At 39.7% G+C, this 14537-nt stretch overlaps 1 protein-coding gene across 11 annotated transcripts in view; it reads right to left on the bottom strand.

Annotated features, from left to right (window-relative positions):
- Positions 1-14537, bottom strand: part of myt1lb (myelin transcription factor 1-like, b) — a 136144-nt gene that overhangs the window by 121224 nt on the left and 383 nt on the right. For 2 of the 11 annotated variants that reach the window (XM_077585290.1, XM_077585280.1), the window contains exon 1: positions 14055-14510. The exons of 2 other annotated variants lie outside the window; for them this stretch is intronic. The gene's annotated coding sequence lies outside the window, so the exon portion shown is untranslated. Of the gene's footprint in view, positions 1-14054; positions 14511-14537 lie in introns of those variants that run through there. 7 more of the 11 variants (XM_077585360.1, XM_077585063.1, XM_077585259.1 and 4 more) reach the window with 5 other exon arrangements.

Below are 14537 nucleotides of genomic sequence, written 5' to 3' on the forward strand. Positions count from 1 at the left end.
TTTTTATAGGTTTTCATACTCTTGTTAACAAAAGTGGGAAAAAAATTAAACTAATAGAAATAGTTCAAATGAATTTTTGACGTCTTTAGCCGTCAATGGCAGTGAATGAGATAATAGTAGCAGAGAAAGTAGAAATCCCTTGTGGATCACGTAAGTTGCACGTATTGGAGCATTTTGGCAATTTAGGGTGAAATAAGTCCTCAAATTAATGATACAGGATTTTTTTTTCTGCCTCATCTCGACACCATTCAGACCTGTCAAGGTACCTGAACACACCACTTACACTAAGGCAAACTTCAAAATAAAGTGCTCTAAATAATAAATTGACGCCAATGCAAATAGCTTTAGCTTTTACTTTGAAGTCAGCCTACATGGCAACATGACTGCTAGCTTGACTTCCCTTTTTTTTGACATTTCGGCTTATATTACCAAAGTTTTTATTGAAATGACATATTCTTTACCATTATCAGAATGCCACCATGAAAGTTTATTTAATTGCTCATTTAGGATGCTAAGAAACTGCTAGTTAATTACGCCGTCATTGTACAGTATGGCACAAATCTCCGACGTTAGTGGCTAGCAGCTTGCTTTTAGCATTAGTAACGAGTCCCAATATTGAACCAAGTCTACTCTGCAATTCACAAAGGAAGGCTTTGAGGCCTTTTCATTTTTGGCTTCATTTATTTTAGAAAACACTTTTGCCCATTAAACAAAAAAAACACAACAAAAAAAACATTCAACTCAAAATCTCAAATATTGCCGTTTTGATTTTAGGAACACGACTTTAAGCCATTAATACCTTTTTATTTTACACATGGACCATGTATAAAAGAAGAATGTATCTGCCTTCTATTCCTCCTAAATCCTAAATGGCCATATTTGACATTTTGAGCTGATTTTTAATTTTATTTTTTATGGGCAAAAGCGTTTAGCAAAATAAATGAAGACAGTACTATTACTATTTACTGTAGTACTGTTTATCTTTTCTTTTTTTTTTGCTGATCCGAAAAACGATCCGATCCGTGACTCAAATCAGTGATCTGATCCGAACTGTCACTTTTGTGATCCTGTTACACCACTACGGTTCATTTAGTTTCAATTTTTTTACTTTAATAAACAAACAATTTAAATAGGTTTTCAGTAGTGTTTTTGTGAATTCACAATCATCAACCCCAAATTAATCGCTAGATTAGTTGAAAAATCGTAAAGATAGTCGATTAATCGTGAGAAAAATAATCGTTTGGGACAGCCCTAAACAACAGACAATCAATTAAATGCTCTCTCGTGTATGGTGGTATCAGTACAGCCATATGCATATCATTTATTGCGTAGGAAAGAGTCCTTATAAGCAAGATAACGAGTGTGAGCATAGGCAATCAAACTGATGTCAATGTATGCAAACAAAGCTGCAGTGTATACAGTGTGTGTAGGAGTGAAGCTTTGAGACCTGATAGTCAAATGTGAAACTAGTCATAGTGAAGCCCACAGGTACAAAGCTTCAAAAGCAGTCATCCAATTTACTAGACAACACAGTATGGGCACTGCAAGAAACAAAAGAACTCCAGATGCTATGTGTATGGGGAAAAAAAGGTCTGAATTGGGCTTTCTTCCCATTTTCTACCTGGAAAAATGTCACTGTTCAATCGTAATTAGAATGGCATATGCTGAAAGTGTGTGACCAATCATTATATTGTTATTAGATGAGCATGCAGGCACGTGCGACGCATTCAAACACGCGAACAGATGGGCAAGCAAGATCTCGCATGCATGTAGGCATCCACACAACAGCCACCCACACCCTTGCACATTATTAACACACACACACACACAACCCACTCTCTTGCCTCTAAGCAGTCTAGTCCAGCTACTACAAAGCCCACCAAAAGGTCTTTGCAGATCAAATAATCGTGCCTTCCATCTGTTTCCATTTCTCTACATTAGCTTTGTTGAGGTGCCCTACAGACCACGTTAAGAAGCACTGCTGCCATGGATAAAATAATGATTCTGCTCTCAACCCCCTACTTATTATTATCTCCATCTACTGCCAACGCAACTACGGGGAGTAAATACGGCACAACTGCCGTTATGGTGGTTTTACCTTTAGAGGATGTTAATGGAGATTTTAGAAAGGGGCTACGATGTACGTCTATGAACATTTTTTTTTATTGAAAATAGTTTAAAAAATAAATATTGATCTGAATCTGGTGCTTTTGTCCTAGCTAGTGTATCTAGTCCAATTTGTGTGATGCAATTTCTTACTTCGCAAACACAGGTTCAGTTAACCACTGAATGATTTGATACAGTAACTGTGGTGTGAGTATCTGCTGTGGCGTGCGTAGGCGAGCTATGGCGTTATAAACATTAAGACTTCGCAACAGACACAGTGTAGCAGACAATGGAATGTAATACATACATTACTGTACAGTATACGTGGAATGCGCTATAGTAGGGCATCTAAAAGTCAGTTTTCTTGCGCACTTGTAATTTCTTAGAAGCTTTACTTGTGAATAACTTTCATTTATATTTATTGTGTTCTTGCCGTTCCAAAACCAAGAAGCTGTGTGCCAATGCCGGACGCAGCCTAGAGAGATGAAAGATCTGTTAATTCACGAATGGGCCTGCGTTTGGGAGATTTCTTGTTTGAACAATTTGTTGCTACCTTTATCCCAGGTAGACACATACTGAAATTGGGTGTAAATTTGAATCTAATTCTTGCTTTCCTATCAAAGTAAGCAAAGGCTTGAAAATCGGATGTCTCTAAAGTTTCATTTGGTTTGGGGTTGTTAACAGTAATTTTTACTTTTCTGAAAATGGTCGGACTTAACAAACATTAAACGTTAAACCGGTTTAATATTTCTCTTTTCAAATTTTTATGGGTTTGGTCAAACACAATTTTTTGCTGAGCCACAGATTACAAACTTCTTGAAGCAGAACAATAACCACTTAAGCAACTTGAAGCTTGTACTGTTGACAGACCTCACAAATGGAGGGGCAACCGGTTGCAGCTACAGCTAAAGCGCTTTGCATGCCTCTGCTACCAAATATGCTAACAGTTAAGCTCCCTGTATCACTTCCTCTACAGTTTGGATGCCATGTGGTACATTTCAGCCTCTCTACTTGGTATTACGATAGACATCTGGTTTGAGGGAGGAGACTCACAATTGTTGGTGGAGATATGATTTTGTTACTTGTGTGGTATTGTGCTGATCATCAGCTGTACACCATACACTGCACAAGCAGTAAGAACACACATACTTTTTTTTTTTAAATCAGTATGTGTGAAGTTGTTCTCATTTTAAAAATAGTCAAGATGTTGAAAATCATTACGTGTATGTACCAGGCTTTATCTTTTCTTAGCAATGCTAGGTAGAAAAATGTTAGCATTAGCCTACTCATCACGTAATTACATAGAGGCTTTCTGAAAACTTTAATGTCCCATAAACAGGATTAAACACAATTATAACACAAATTAACAGCTGTCAAGCCTCAATTGACAACCGTACATTGCTATTTTACTATGTCTCGAAACAATTGGCACAGAAATAATGTTGGGAATACCTTATGGGAGGCCACAAAGGATAAACAGTAAAAGAAGGCTACATTTGAAGGAATTTTTTTGTGGTGTTAAGACATCATTGGCCTTCAAATGTATGGGTGCAGCTCCTGACTTAGAACACAGCTATTGACACACGTGGATGATGCCAAAAGTGGTCCAGATTGATCACTTATATCGGTGCCCTTTGAACATACTGACAATAATTGAGTATTGCATCAAATTGAAGTAAAATGCCGTGCTTGGTGGAAAGCGGGGCTTAGTATTCTAACGAGTGCAGCACACATTGTAAGAGAGGTAATATAGAGATGATATGTAATATGGAAAGAAAATGAATTCATTAAATTTATAATATCACCAACTTCCTCTCACTGTGACGGAGGGAGATGATATTAAGCCTGTGAGAGGATGTGCCGTCTTCATGCTACTGAACTAAGGGAGCGGTTGGGGTATGTGTGGAGGGGAGAGGGATGGGGGAAGGGGTGTTTGATTCCTGTTATGCAAGATGGAAATGAGCAAAGCCACGCTTCACTGTAGCCGTTCTATTTTGGAACAGCTCATATCAGAAAATGCTGGGAAGAGCAGGAAAATTAGGTCACTTACATGAGCGGGGCAGTACCTTGGTCGGGGGAAGCGAGGGACGGCGAGGGCTGAGACTAAAGAGCTAAAAGGTGTAGTGCTTTTAATTCAGGACTGGGATACACAGATTCTAACAATGTGAACACGATGCAGGAGCTCAGCACAAGGGAGAAAAGAAGAAAAAAAGCAAAGCGGTGCGCTAAATGAGACCCTGGCAATGACCTGAATACATTGCAGCAATGAAAAGTGGGCGAGAATCCTCTTTTGAGTGCACTGCTTCAATTCCTTGTGCGTTTTGCAGTATATCACACCACACACTTTGACTTTCTTGTCTGTGGGTCTGATTCATTATTCATGGGAAAGCGGGGTGCAATTGATGAGGAATGGGGAGGATATGAGAAGCCGTATCACCCGCCTTGTTATCAGTAAATACGTGATCCAGCCCCCTCGTTAACTGCTGATCTGAGATGAGAAACGAAGGGAAAACTTGCACCACCACCCACTACTAACAGTCATTTGAACTAATCATCCAGCCGGACAGGGGAAATCCTGCTCCGGAAACCAGTATAACAATAAAGATGCATGGCGGCGGCGGCAGCGCAAAATGGCTCAGGGGGTAGAGGCTGCTGGAGAGAAAAAGAGAGATGCACAGGATTCTGGGAGATAGTCAAGCTGAGATAAAGGAGCTTGACAGAGGGAGCAAAGGGAGGACAAGCAAGGAGAGGGTACATGAGGATAATCGTGTGCGTGCCTGTGTGCAAGTGTTTGTGTCTTGGAGGGACTTAGCATGAAGGCAGAAAGTTGCCTTGTCAGTGGTTTTGTCTGAGGAGGTCTCCAGGTGGCAGGTGGCTATGCTCTCGTTTGAGTTCTTTCACAGACTCACACACAATTTACTCACACAAGATATGTGCTAGATGTAGCCGACTGGGCACAACATTAAGTGCAGTTGAAAAATATAATGAGATCAATAATGTCGCCTTTACAAGAACCTTCACTTTCGATTCAAACAAAACTAATGAATACTGATGGAAACATGATACTGTACATGGAAGAGATTCTAATATTTGGATTTCATTTAGCGATGCAAAATATTAGAAATACTGTACATCTACATGGGATGCAATACAGTCAACAACAAGGGGGGTGCACACCTGAACATCACTGGTTTGGTCTGTTTGGGGGTTCTTGAACAAAAGTTCTCAAGTCAACTCAAGTCAAATCTCAGATTCAGCAGAAGCAGTGAGATTTTTGACATGGCAATGGAACAGTGGATCGGATCTACAGTCTACACCCTCAGCAAGGTCTTGTCCAGGGTTACCGAGATGTGCAATACATTTTTAAAAACTACAGGGGGACTTATGATAGTTTGGAAAGGGAAACAAAAAATGTTTAAATAAACTGCTCCGGGAAACTAAAACTGCTGTAACAAATTTCACACTGTGTTTTACAGGAAGTCACACCCATAATTGTTTCTTCTTCAGAGCTCTCAGGAATAAAGTGGATATCACACCTATTATTTTTGCCTGTTTTTAACTTGTTTGATCAAATGTGAGTTATGTTTTTTTTTATTTTGTTTTAATCCGTAACGGGTGTAACAAGCTACTGTTCGTTTGACTGGATTTCAAAATACGGACAATCCGTAACAGTTGGCAGCTCTGGATAGAGTGAGAAAGCTTGGTTGACTTGGCTTCAACAACTGCCTCTGCGACATGACGCCAGATTAGCGGAAAAACATGGATGGATTGTTAGTTGAAGTTATGCAATGCTATCTACAGTATAAGAAGAATATGTTTAGTCATATCGTTATTAGTGTATTTGCTGCTGCATTATGTTCCTTTGAAAAATGTGCCTTGTTACTCTCAAGTACCAAACTGACTTGACTGACTTGTGCACACAACTTGAAAGAGACATTATTGGGGGGGGAAAAAAAGACTAGTAAGAAAGAAGTTAATCAAATAGTGTATGCTCAGATTGTTGTCTGACACACTCCGTTGTGTGTCTGACTGGAGCTTGTCAAAGCACGACTCAAGCTCTAAAATGGTCAAAACTCAATTCATATCAATTTTCCTCAAACAGCACAGTTACTGTATTTCCATGACAAAATACAGATGGAAAGCAGCTTCAACCAACGTTTAGTGTGCAGGAATGGACTGGGATCAAAATTCAACCCAGGGAAATATTCGTTATGGGAGTGCAGACAGGACAATGGATATGCGCCGAATCCTATTCGCCTGTAGGTGGTGTGTCTGTCAATATTTATTGTATCGCTGACTAGGTGCCAACTGTAGCAAGCGTTCATCTCGACTCGCATGTTTGTGTACATATGTGCCGGCCCATTTGCACGTTGGATTCCACGCTTGTGCATGTGTGTGTTGCAGGAGCCGTCAGTCCTAAAGAGGGACTGTGCCGCTGTCATGCAATGACACCTCTCATTTGCTGCTGTTCTGTGAAGCGGAGCTGAAGGCAGAGGTCAGGCCACCCTCACAGAGACGCTGCGGCTCAGAGCACATCATGTCTGCCTGGCTGCCTCCTCCCAGTGCTGTCATATAGGCCTCGCATTCAGACACGAATAAGACACACACCCTTACAGGCTCATGCTTGACCGAACCACCTACACCCACTACTTTTATTTCAATTTTCATTTATTCACAAAAGTTGTATATTTGTCAGAAAGTATCACAGCACAGCAGCCAAGACAGGAGAGCGAGCGGATATGTTAATTCAAATGGCCTGTTTTATTGTCTGTGACAATAACAATGTGATTATAAGAATCATTTAATCCATTGTCTATAACAATAACCACTCTGAGTGGTGACTGAAACAAATATGGCACACTCTAATGTCCTCTTTAGTCAATACAAATGCTGGATCTTATTCTTTCCCATGCCTTGCTGTACCCACTTCAAAAGGATTTGGCTCAAATTTATATGCAAACATAAGCTCAAGTAAATGTTGTACTAAAGCATGTAAAGAAATACATAGTTTTAGCGCAGTAAACCCGTAGAAAAAAAAGAGAAAAAAAGTATGAAATTGTTTAACTCCATTTAAGTTTTAGAGGGACAAGTTCCATCAACTTTACACTGTTTGAGGTTCAAAATATAAATCGATATATGGAGTATATTTTACGTTTTTCTCACATATTCCGTTTTTTTTTGCTTATTCTGATTATATCATATTAAAGAGGATTAAAAATAACGTCACAAGGTCCTTTCCATTAAATGACTTGATCACACTATTATGTACGGTGTTTGAGGCTACGTTTATATGACGACGATCTGAACAGAAGACCCAAAAGTGGCGTCTCGTCTCTATTTTTTGTTTCATGTTTACAGTAAACAAGCATTTAAAAAAAAAAAATGCGTGCATATGGTGACACAAGTGTGGAATTCTATCGTGTATGCATGCCAACTCCGCCATATCCGTGCGCATGCGAAAAATCTCCTTTCATCTCTCATCCACGTTCTAAGTAAAAACAAAAATGATGGCTAGCTACTACTAGCGGGAAAAAAAATTTGTTTGGACAAACCAAGAAGTTGAGCTTGCTCTACGAGCCACTTTAGACGCTAAACAAAACCTAAAGCGGCATTGACTGTGAGTGCTGCCAAACAATTAGCCAGAGCAACTTGAAGGGCGGACAGATGGATATAGTCAAATAGTTTGTTTATGCGACGTAAATGTGTACACAACGTGAGGAGATGTGATGTTTAAGTTTTGGGCCGTGTATAAGGGAACACAACATTGGATTGTATTCAACTTTTACCCTCTGAAGGTGGATTTCAAATGTTTGAGTATTTAAGCCCCCAAAACGCCGTCACCTTCGAAACGAAAGGCACTGCTGATGGAAAATTTTGGAGTTTTTACCCGCAAGCGTCCTCGTATAAACGGGTCCTAAATGAGCTCTAATCTTAATCTTCCTACACTGCAATTGCCATATTTACCAGTTACCCCAAAAATGTCATTGGCCTTGCATGGGAGGTGGCGATGACGACCCAGGGTGTTCTGTGGAAAAATATATTACTCTGGGCTCCAACCACATCAATACCACAAATCGAAAATATTATTTTGTAGGGCCTCTGTCAGGCATGGGCCATTACAGTTTTCAGTGTTTTCCTCCCTTTTACAATGCCCCGGTCACCACTTATCTGTCATCTCGTCTGACTCACCTACAGTACATGTATAACCCCCCCGACTGCACCCGTAGAATGTCCATTCATCTCGACCGCTGTCGCATGCCATAGTCAATTACCCATCAAACATTGTAATATTCACCCAATATTGCCGACATGACGGAGGGAGCGATCAAAAGTGACATATCAGATTTATGGAGCAAGCATAAATAAGGAGATTGTGACCTCTCCAATTGCCATATTGAATAATGGATGTCTGTTTAGTAATCATTTGACGATTTCACACCACTTTCGCTTGACTGGCCGAGCTGACATCCAGAGAGACTTAAGGGCTAATTTTGTAGAATATGATGACATTCATATTTATTTGCCCAGTATTTCTTATACATTCACGTTGGCTTGCTAGGATATCTCATATTTCTCCCTCCTTAACCGTGTGAATCGAAAGGGGAACAAAAGAACAAAGTGCATAAACAGGCTTGCAAGAACAAAACTGCTTGACTGAGCGCCTTCCTTTTCTATCATTGCTTGAATGGCCAAGCTTCTGTTCATTCTAAAATAAAAGAAAGAAAAAAAGAAGTAAATGTAATGGCCTGAAAACTCACACAGTCTCGAGGTCAGCGCTTTGATGATATCATAGCGACACTCAAAACAGCGACTCTGGTGCTCTTTACAACAATCTTCAATCGCTTGTGTTTCCGATGGGAAAAGGCTAAACCAGGTTATGAAAATCCTTATTTACAGCTGCCTGGCTGTGTGAAGTAGGTCACAGCAGCTTCTGAAATGAAATGAATCCCCTCACACACTCTTAATAGTTTTCTTTTCAGCGGCCTTACATTGGCACCGGGGGCAAAGATACGAAAACTGTGTTTCCACTTGTATTTAGCAGAAATAGTACATGTGTCAAGTTTTGCACCAAACAACTTAACACATCCATCTAAAAGCATGTAAATATCAGCAGCAGACACTGTGTTTTGCCACTGGGCACAAACCATCTGAATTAGAATGCATCAATAGGGATTTATTTGATCTTTTTCCTATTTCAGTTACAATGGTTGTGTTCTCCTGACCCCAGAATGCAAATGGTACAGTCCAGTTGACAACACCTTGCAATGATCTCAATCTCAGAGTCATAATGGCGCCCCCACTCCCCTGTCACTAAAAAAAAACACACACACACGTTATTATGATTGGTGTTATTGAGTTAGTTTTATTCATGCAGACTTTTGTGTCGTAATGGCAAGCTGTTATGTTGCCCTGGCGGTTCATTGCCATCTACCGAGCATATGTTGCTAATCGAAACACAATATGATTAGACAACCAATCACAGACGAATAACACAATATATTTTCTTTCACAGTTTGCGGTATATGTACTGTAAAGCTGCAGTATATTGTTCATTATCTTTGACAGTGTCATTAATGACTGAGGATTATTGCCTTGTAAAGGCAGTTTTTGCATTAGATCTTGCACTTGTCCCTGATGTTGTGGTCAGTGAGTGTACAGTATATTGCACAGCAGCCGCGACTGGCGTGGAGGAGAGCCTTGTCCCTGAGGGTGATGGATGCTGGTGGGAGGCTGTTATGCCACAAGGTGAAAGTGTCCATTTATCAGCCCCACTTCCACCACTGTGGCTTTCCCATTACCAGCGCACTTCATGCAGCCTGATTGGTTTTTAATTGGCCTGCCCGCCAGGAGATAGATCATGTTTTCCCCGAGGAGAGTCACGGAGGTGTGTGTGCATGGCGGTGGACTCCCATGCTATCTCAGGACTCAGGCGGGACACCTACATCAGAATTCCAGTCTGGCTACCAATGTTAGATACAAAAAAACAGTCAGATGCCAGAATAATCCCCAGATTAAACCATTATTCTTATTTTTTCCTCATACTGGATGTAATTTCATGACTATACCCTGAAATTGCCCCGAGACAGCACATATTGTCCCTCTTCAAAAAGGCCAAAAATGCTAGTTTGGAACAGCCACCAAACTGTACAATTTGCAGATGGCAGCATGTCAGAATTTAGATTAACGCAAATCCAATCCCATCTCATGTAACTGCTAAAAAAATAGATTGGTTTCCTCAACAAAAAATAAATAAATAAAAAAGGGATATTTTAAAAACAGGAGCATAGTTGTCTGTTTTTTAATTCTGATGTTTAAATGTGATCAATTCCAATTGTTATTTAATGTTGTTTCTGAGTAAGGATAGGAGTAAATAGAGTTCACTGATGAAGGTGGCTTAATTAATGGCAGCTATATATCAAGCGTTGCAGGGAGGTTTTCGGTGAAGGACACGGGAGCAGCCACATCTCACACTGAGCAGACATCAGTATTGACATTGTGTCTGCTCAGATGGATCAATCCCCGCTCTGCCCTTGCCTAACCACGTCATTGAGAAGACTGGAAGAGCAAGTTGATTCCCCAGGTATCTTCTCAAAGTTTCACAATCATTCATGTTCAAGTCGCAACCATATGAAGCCCACACGCCTTAGAAATATGCCGACGTACACTCGTTCCTACAACTCGATATAGCTATTGTTCAGTTATGTCAAAAATTCTGTCTTACAAAATGTAATAATAATAATAATAATACAACTAAAAGGGGAAATAATAATAACAATAATACAAATTAAATTATTTGAAAAATAAAGACATTTTGATTTGTCTTTTATGGAATCTCATTTGACAGAGCATGAGTTTGTTCAGTTGACTTAGAAATAGACCCACATTTAAAGAATTGTTAATTATCAGGGGAAAAAATATGCTTAAAGAAGAGTATAAAAATTTTAATATTACCAAACTCAACAGTTTTAGGTGTTAAATTGAACCACTGAATTAACAAGACCTTGATGCTAATTAAATTAATGGTTCAGTACTTTCCACATGCAGACAACATAGCTAAGAATTCTTGATTTCTCTTACCATCCACATTTACGGTTTCATGAAATAAAATGCGCACATGCCAACCTTTCCTAATACGAGCAGGACAAATTGTAACAGCAACGTTTAGCTAAGATTGATTTACTAGATGATGCCTTTTTATTTGCTGTTTGTTCACTTCTATCACTTCTTTTCTCAACATGTTCACTGATTCGCTAGGTAACAGCCAATCTAAATGACCAGGTTTTAACCGATGGCATTTCGCATATTGAATCTGGCGAAAACTGCCTGACAACAACGATACAAACTTCTCTTCAATCTTCACATGCAAAAGACAGAAATAGCACTTTGTATTACATACTGTTGTATTGCTTTTCCTGGTGCAGTTCTACTATGTTTACCTGTTAATTTTAGACATAAATATGATTTTTTTAAATACTTGTACTTTAAAATTTGCATAAGTGAATGGTTAAGTCAATTACAAAATACAAAAATAAATGTAATGAGTTTCAGTGTAAGCCTAGTTACCGTCATAATTGTATAGCATTCATTTTTTAACAGTGAAGGAGGATAATAATAATAATAATAATAATAATAATAATGCATTGGCAGGTTAATTGGGCGCTCTGAGTTTGTCCCTAGGTGTGATTGTGAGTGTGAATGGTTGTTCGTCTCTCTGTGCCCTGCGATTGGCCGGCAAATAGTTCAGGGTGTACCCCGCCTATTGACGGAAGCCAGCTGACCTCCGGGACCCTTGTGAGGAATCAGAGCGGTCAAGAACGTGGATGGATGGGTAATAATAATAATAATAATAATAATAATAATAATAATAATAATAATAATAATAATAATAAAAATAATAATAATACATTGAGCACTTTCACTAAGCTTTCAGTTTGCATTGAAGCTGTAAATTTTGATCAGTCCAATTAAGTGTAGAAGTAAACATTTGCGGCCATTTATTAGTATAGCAATAACTCTTTCCTTTAATACATTCCTCTTCTTCGCATAGCCATCAACGTGATTTACAAAAACAGCAACAAATATGCAACCCCTCTTTAGCTGTCAACTCGAAAAATAACATACTGTCTCTAACAAATATTGGCCACAATTTGTGCATATAAGCATATATCTATACTTTGCGTAACTTAGGTCGACAAAGAAAAATATGAACCACATAGAAGTTGCTGAATGGGAAGACCATATTTAAAAACAGAAGACTTAAGACAATGTATTGTTTGCAACACAGTCTAATGCTACTGTATGTAAAACTAATATCTGTCAGCATGACATCTATACTCTTGAATGCCACACGAACAGTAAAAACATATATATTTTTTTTATAATAATAATGGTCAGTAGACATGTTGAACACTAAGGAGTTAACATGTTATATTGTCAATGACCCAAACACTAAAGACGCATGTTTTTGTTTTTTAAAAATATTATAATAATGTAGACGTGATTTAAAAACGCATGTGACATCTACAGCAACAACCAGTCAACCCGCTGCTGTTTGCATGCAGGGGATCCCCGAGAGGCTTTTTGCAATTCATTAGGCTGCAGTGGATGAAGGGAGTGGACTCACTTTTTCTACATTCCAAGGTTGGAGTCAAGACTCACTCTCATTTAGCTTGATTGCATGTCTTCTATCTGTCTTATTATCAAACTGTATGTAAATACACGTTTGATTTGAGTATTGTGGTCCGAAGTGGAACTGTAAGGAAAGTGTACTGCTTTGCAGCTCTGACCAGACAGTTATGTTGGTGAGTGGTCTGAGTGAGAGCGAGAGAGACACACACACAGAGGGCTGGGGGTGGTGGGTGGTGGGTGGCTGGGGGTCCCCCTGTAATGTTGCTCTCAGTACAAGCAGGGTAGCGTGATTTCCCTCTCTAATTTAATCACAGTGGCCTGTTTCTTCCTGTCCGCCGCAAAGCATATCAGGCACTGTGGCGGTGCTACCCAAGCACACATTCTCAGCACGACAACAACAGTCTCCTCTTAACAAGCAAGACATTACCAGAGGAGGAAGACCCCCAAAGAACATGCACTCACTTTATGCCAAGTCAGCTGTCCCCACATGGTGACTGTGCAGGGTGCAAGGAAAACTGGACAGAATTGCACAATATTTTTTTGGTTTGAATGAATTGAAGTTTATATTGTGGTAATATTGACATACCATTTGTATGAACCACTCCTCATATTTTATGTGCGCAACAATTGCGGGCGAGGGAGAGGAAACATAAGCAGCTCACTTAGTTTATCTTAACAGAATACAACATGTTGCAGCGCGTTTGTTGTTCTGCCGTGAATGCACACCATATGACACACGTAAAAACAAAGTCACACTACAAATTCTCTATTGTCTTTTGTAGGAAAGTGTTGCTTTCATTCTCCTCTTATATGGAGGCTACCTATATGTCGTGAGGTTTATCTGCTGGCACTTACAGCTCCATCCAGCCTATCAAACAATGTCCTTGCAGCATCTCAGACCTCACATGACACCGGCAGAACCCGTATAACACATGTTATCAAAGGACAAAAATAAGCTTAATTCTAAAGAGTGTAATCTGTAAATAACATCCAAAGCACAAACTGTAACATTTGCATGGAGTTACTCATCCCCCCATAAAAATGCAAAACTTTGAAAACAAACTTTTCAATTATTGTCTTTGTATGTCTATATCCATAGTAATGATTCAGATCATTTTCAATTCAAGATAGTGAGGAAATATGATCACAAGAACTATCCAGTAACAACACATAGCAGCGCAACTAATAACACACCAATTAACTTAGCCATGTGTTGCTTTCTCACAGAAATGTAAATATTACTCACATGACTTTGCAACATAAGCAAACTATTGTATATCTTTACGTGATGACAGCAAAATCCAGTGCAAGTTACCTACCAGCTGCAGTCTTCTCTTTAAACTTTGCTTCCTCTTCTTTCTCACAGCCTTCCCTTTTACTTCTCCCCCAATTCATTTAACGTGCCCACTGCAAACTTCTGCTCCCGCATTGCATGCAAACTCATTTTTTTTTTACGACTTGAGAGATGACTGGGAATGTGAGGAGGCAGAGTGGAGGGAGACAGGATGACAGAGGGGTGGACGAGTGGAGATAATGGTTGGAAGGCGGGCGACCAATGGGCCCGGAGCCTAATGGAAAAAGGGAATCAGGACACACCAATGAGGCACAGCTTGGAGAGAGGGAGTGAGAGAGCGAGCGAGAGAGTGAGAGAGTGTAGGAAGGCGGGCAAGGGAAGCGGGGATGTAGAGAGCGCAGTTGGGAGGAGACAGTGTCAAGCAGACTGAGAAAGAGGCTGAGGAAGGAAGAGAGAGATGATGAGAGCTTCATGTAGCCAATGTGCACAGGCGGTGGAAGGAAGCAAG

The sequence above is a fragment of the Vanacampus margaritifer genome, chromosome 1 (assembly GCF_051991255.1).
Source record: "Vanacampus margaritifer isolate UIUO_Vmar chromosome 1, RoL_Vmar_1.0, whole genome shotgun sequence".
Taxonomy (NCBI): Eukaryota; Metazoa; Chordata; class Actinopteri; order Syngnathiformes; family Syngnathidae; genus Vanacampus; species Vanacampus margaritifer.